General features: G+C 37.2%; 1 long non-coding RNA gene across 1 annotated transcript; it reads right to left on the bottom strand.

The window, feature by feature from the left end:
• Positions 1–992: 992 nt before the first annotated feature.
• LOC131642154 (uncharacterized) lies at positions 993–3,144 on the bottom strand. Its single transcript, XR_009295802.1, has 2 exons — positions 3,033–3,144; positions 993–1,295 (listed from the first exon to the last, which is right to left on the bottom strand). It is a non-coding gene; the product is annotated as an uncharacterized LOC131642154 (long non-coding RNA).
• Between the last annotated feature and the right edge of the window lie 3,640 nt (positions 3,145–6,784).

The following is a 6,784-nucleotide window of genomic DNA, read 5'->3' as shown; positions in this document are numbered from 1 at the left end:
CATCTTCTTGTCTTCTGACTTTGAAGTGCTTTAGCGTGATACCATAAGAACTTCAGTGCTTCTGCTTCTGAACTCATGTTCTTCTGATGCTTCATAGACCATGTTCTGATTCTTCTTGACCATCTTCTGATATCTTGCGAGAGCATGTTCTGATTCTTCTTGACCATCTTCTGATATCTTGCGAGAGCATGTTCTGATGTTGCATACTTGAACCTTCCGAGTCAGTGCTTCTTGCGCTGAACTGTGCATACTCTTTATATATTTCTTGAAATGGAAAATGCATAGGATTAGAGTACCACATTGTCTTATACAAAATTCATATATAATGTTATCATCAAAACTAAGAATATTGATCAGAACAAATCTTGTTCTAACAATCTCCCCCTTTTTGATGATGACAAAAACATATATAATTGATATGAATTTGCAATCAGAATATCAGATGACCAAAGACAATTACACAAATATAGCATAATCATATAATCATAGTGTGTGAATATGTCTCCCCCTGAGATTAACAATCTCCCCCTGAAATAAATACTAGAAGAATTTTAAATAAAAGACTTCCCTGAGTATTTTCCATTTCGATAGAGACGTTCACTTTTGCCCAGAACTTCAGAACATTCAGAGCTTCTGCTTCTAGCTTCCATAGGACAGCTTCAGAGCTTTGAATTTCTTCTTGATTCATAGCATGCTTGATTGTATCAGAACATTCTTGAATGTATCAGAGCATCATCAGAGCATCTTTACATCCTGAAATGTTTCAGAACAAACTAAACAAAAATAATCAGAGCATGAATGGATCAGAACATTCTTTTAAGAAAGAACATGTATCAGAGCAAACTTTGATATATTCTTAAAAAGAATATGTATCAGAGCATAACAGAGAAGAGAATGTGTTAGAGTAATTCTTCAAAGAGAATATCAGAACATTCTTCTTGTAACACCCTTCTAAACCCCCGCGGAAAATAGAATAATATTCAGAGTAAACATGAAATACAAGGATGTCACAACTTCTTTAACAGAAAAATACCATAGTCATTTGTCATGCTACACGAGGAACCACTTAACATAATTACAATTCATGTTCAACACAGCGGACAATAATCCATAACATTGCATATTCATTATCCATGCAAGTTATTATAAAACAATCATAAAACAACAAGACCGACATAATCATTCGTCTCTAAACTATCGTTCCCCAGTGTTACAATCAGAGCATGACTCGACACGAACTACGGGCTAGCTTACAAGCTATCTTCACCCAATCAAGACGCCGCTACATCCTTAATCTGAAATCATCAAAGTAAGGGTGAGTTTCATTCGAATTAATAAGCATTATGCAATCATAAGCAATAAAATCTCATAGTAATTATCATCCACTCAATCTTACATATAATCGGAATTATTACAACAAGCAAGCATCATCCAACAATATTGGCCATCGGCCCACAACTCATCAATTTCATCAAGGATCAAGTCATATTAACATCATTTTCTCAACACATCAATCATGTAAACACACCAAGGTATAACACTGGATCTCATCCAATCATGTTATCACCAATGCATATGATGCAACTGACACTATGCATGTGGTACCAAAATTCGTGAATCATATCACAGGACTTCTCTCTTTGATACTGCCCTCTAGTCGCTCACACCCCACATGGGCACACGACTACTGCCTCATCGCTCACACCCCACATGGGCACACGATGACTTCCCGCTAATCTCCACACAATGGGAATTAGCCTTCCAATGCAAATGATTTATGAATAATGCACACATGACACATACTTACATCTTCATACATCATCATCATTCCGATGCTTAACATCGCTTAACACCTCTTACCAATAAGGTCACAACAAGTATGTACATGTATAAGCATCATTCAATCATTCACATTCATACATCACATCATCACAATTAACATACACATCATATTAATGTTAATTGCCACCATAGCCAACATATTAATATTAACAACATATTAATATTCACAATCATCAATCATCATCATCATACATATACAATCATTCACATATGTACACTACATCCTCACAATTAACATACACATCATATTAATGTTAATTGCCACCATAACCAACATATTAATATTAACAATATATTAATATTCACAATCACCAATCATCACCACGATCAAACATCGTTATATCCATCATCATTGCACACAATGTAACAAATTGTCAAAGCAACCCAACAACATAATCACAAAACATATATCATCTACGACATGTTATATACTAACATCACTCAATGGATATCACAATCTCATCACCAACACAAATACATGCATCAATAGTCATATATATAAGCACATATACATATACTATCTTTCAATTCATTAATAATTAAATCGAGTTTAAAAGTAAATTTGGCTATTGCCCATTTTATCAATTCATCAGATAAAGCATCTCATTAGCTTCGCAACGCCCAAAACGGCACATAAAACAGATACACAGATCAAAAGTTACGGGTTTTTAAAGATAAAACATTTTTAGAAAAAGTGCTGCAGGAACGGGGTTGTCCCTACGTGGGAACCGGTTCCTGGCAGCTTCAAAGTCACGTCTATGATTTTTACTATGGGGAACCGGGTTGTCCCTACATGGGAACCGGTTCCCAGCTACCCAGAATCCATATTTCTCTGTTTTTACAAGGGGGAACCGGTTCGTCCCATACGGGAACCGGTTCCTACGTACCTGCACAGCAAAATTCACTATTTTGACAGCATTTCCCTATTCCCTTTTCCCCAATTTCAGGTACATAGAACATACGACACATATAACATCAATTTTCATATAAACACATAATTCAGACAAATTTTATACAAGTATTAACAACACATAACATGAGCATCAACAGAATCATGTAATTCATACCAATTCATCAAAACCTAACAAAGTCCCAAACCCGACACGTACGATTGAACTAGACAACAATCCTAATCAATCATACTACCTATAATCACATAAGGAATACTAACCCGAAGAATCCCCCCTTACCTCAGAGTCGAATCTTCGAAGATCTTCTTCCCCTTTGGCTCTTCTCACTTCACGTGTTCTCCCTTTCTCAGAGTCTGTCTCCTTTCCTCTCCTCTTTTCCCAATTCCTTTATTTTATGAAAAATAAAATAAAATATTATAATGGGCTTGCTTAGTCAACACCCCCTCTCCTGCTAATCACCACTCTAGGCCCAATGCCAATAACTCATCATTTTCCATATAATTCAACCAAATACTAAATTATCTCTAAATAATAATTTAATTTCCAATTAAATTAAAATTAGAAAATATGGGGTGTTACAACTCTCCCCCACTAAAATAGTTTTCGTCCTCGAAAACATACTTCTAGTGAATAGTTCCAAATAGGAGTCCTCCATCTGACCTTCCTGTTCTCAGTTAACACTTTCTTAGTCGAACCTCCAAGTTCATCTGACATAACCAACATAAGCATACCTCATGCATTCAATCTCAGCTCTTACGTTGCTTTTGACCATCCCTAGATGTACCACTCGCTATAATTCCAACGGCTAACAACAATGAAACTTCGAGGTGTGATCCATACAATACACTCAATAACTGAATAATACAATTACACAATCCATGGTATGATCACAACTGATCAACACTGTAGTAATGGATTCCATTTACCCGTGTACTAACCTTAGGCACACTCTTCCAATTGAGCGATAAAGTAATACTTACACTCTTTACCAACTGCTTCCTTCAAGAACTCAATACTCATATTCCTATACCATTGAATTCCAATTGTCTGGCTCCTCTTAGGTCACACCAGAATTACCCAACACGCTACATTCTGCTTTTGCTGCACTATCCTGATTACTCATTGCAATCATCATTATCAATTAGACTTCTAGGTTATACCCAACTCTGGCCCTCTTTACTCATTCGTTCAAGAATCATTCTTTACCATCCATGGTTCTAACTCACCACTCGTCAATACTTACTCGCACTCAAAAACAAATTCCTGATTTACTTCATCTATTAAACATTCCAACTATGGAAATGAGTGCACATCAGTAGTTATAATTACATAGCTCATCATCCTCAATATACCATTGCTTACAAGATAGCTCAACAGAGTCCCACTCTTCACTAAGAATGAAATCAACTTCGTCCTTCGTAGAGTATAATCCTTCATTTCAATTAGAAATCCACACAATACCTTACAACATCACAAGATTATTATAGCATCATGTAATATCATTTCTTCTTCTTAACTTCTCCGAATACCTACTCGTTAACTACGTACAACCGTAATAGGATATCCATCATCTCGGCAATTATTCAAAAGGTCATAATCCTTTGGCACGACATCCTTACGTCCACGAGATTCTAAACCCAACATATAGATAAACACATATTCTCCATGTAGAACCCCGACATATTAATTCTCACTGCTCACGAGTAGCACTCATAACACCACTTTACATCATACTTTCGCTGTACGACTACGACTACTCGTCTTAAGTCACCGTCCAATACTTTGCACTCCTTCATAATCACTTCCTCATAAGTTCCCACAATATGGTGAGTGGTCATTCTCACATCTCAGCATTCATCACATCTTATACCATTAAGGTAACAAGCAATCTTATACTATCTTTATAATTCCGCCTATTATCAACAAGAGATTAAGGGTGATCAAGTCCTCAATTTGTCAATAGATAGCCGACAATCATATTTAAGCATAGACCGTTGTTACTACATAATAGCGTCCTTTCCGAGTTTGCACCCAAACTCAACAACATTGTCATAGTCTAGTAATTCTCTATGGTGTCCTTCTTCTAGAATATTCTTTCTCAACTCGGTAACACGCGGAACACAACAGCGACCACCAACCTCATTATGCCCTCCTCTCCGATTCTGAACCCGTCATCTTTACTTTGGTAATCCAAAGTAGACTTATCGATCAACTCAACATCAGTTTTCTGATTTCCTCTAATCTCGTCAGGAATACCATTAGTCAGTTTCAGTATACCCAATCTAACATTATTAGGAGCACTTTCACATACCAAACTTAATTCTCTGAATTGTTCAATTAAATCCAACTCTTTCACCATCAGCATCGATATTTTTAGAGGCAACCTCAAACCATACAAATAATGTCACTGCAACATCAAAACAAAACCATGGCTGCCAATTCTAAATCATGAGTCAGATAATTCATTTCATGCGCTTTCAATCGTCCCGACGCATAGTTACTACTTACTGATTTTACATCAATACACTACCCATCAACGACGCATCACAATATACCACAAATGGTTCCAAAGTCCATTTCACTTTTCTACTGATTTACTCATCACCCAAATCCATCGATACTTAAATCATCTTTATCATCTTATTCATCAACGACACATTCTACTCGACTTCGTTTCAACAATCGTGGTAATAGGCATCCCTATTCAACACTTGTTCATGCTTCCTTAACCGACATCATAATATCTCCTCATAGGACCACTCTATGGTATTTATAACTCTTCCATAAGGTAGAACATAATCTCTCATCTTCGTGGGTTCAAACAACACATTAATCCGACATTCAGAGCTCAGGATACGGACGTTTCCAATCGTTATCCAAATTTGCAACACCGACACCATGCTGCGACATTCTATACAATATCTCCAAACTCTTCAATTGGAACACCTATTCCTAAAGTTGCTTCACAACAAGCCTTCTCATTATTCCTTTATTCTGTTTAACTCTGACACTGACATCCCATGCCGCACCAACGAACAATCTAGTTCTAAGGACAAGTGTAACCGTAACTTCACCTCTTTCCAACAACACCCGGTCACAATTAAATATGTTACAGCTGCTGCAACCATTTTTATAACAAACTCCATCTCTTTAGCTTTCCGACGCTTCAAACGGAACTCAAATCGGATGTCCAGAACTCCAGTTATGAATTTTCGAAGTTTCATAACGATTCAGCAATCTTCCTGCGATTTGCTTATGGAAATTCTGCTCCAAAACTCATCCTTTTCAAATTAATCTCATTATTAACATTATCTCATCACATCTCTTCGCTTCCAAACTTCTTATAACTTAAACAACACGTTTCATCGCTGAAACTCGATTTCTACAACATCCTGAAACCAAATTCATGTACGCCATCATCAACCTTCTTATCCTTGAGATCACACTCGTCTCTTTGCATTACACGCACTTCGAAACTTTCTCAACAATATCGATAACCTCTACTATCATCTCAATTACTTACTAGTAATCCTACGACAAGGTCTACGTCAATACTTTCTTTAATCACTACTCCGACAGCGACCTTTCACATAGGCTACTCACACGACAACATCATAGTACGTCAGTAGCACTTGAAGCATCACAACTTCGAAATTCCATTTCTCAGAAATAACCATCATCTACTCCGAGACACTCCGACTGAATAACGACCACAGTCTTCAGCCCAAGTCACCTTCACTTCAGAAAACAATAAGTCTACACTCTTGTACTGCTGCCCTACGCATCACTCTAACATCTTGCATCTGAGACATATCCGAGAAGCATAGCTTCTCCCCCACTAGTCTCAATCCCACTTCTACAGGCAAACAGTTAGAACACACTGAGTACCAACAGTGTTTCACACACATGTCGCGTACCGAAAGGAAATTAACAACAAGACTCTGGTCACAAGGACCGACTATGCTCTGATACCACTATTGTAACACCCTTCTAAACCCCCGCGGAAAATAGAATAATATTCAGAGTAAACA

The sequence above is a fragment of the Vicia villosa genome, unplaced genomic scaffold (assembly GCF_029867415.1).
Source record: "Vicia villosa cultivar HV-30 ecotype Madison, WI unplaced genomic scaffold, Vvil1.0 ctg.004571F_1_1, whole genome shotgun sequence".
Lineage (NCBI taxonomy): Eukaryota > Viridiplantae > Streptophyta > Magnoliopsida > Fabales > Fabaceae > Vicia > Vicia villosa.
This window is presented reverse-complemented; position numbering and strand designations above follow the sequence as displayed.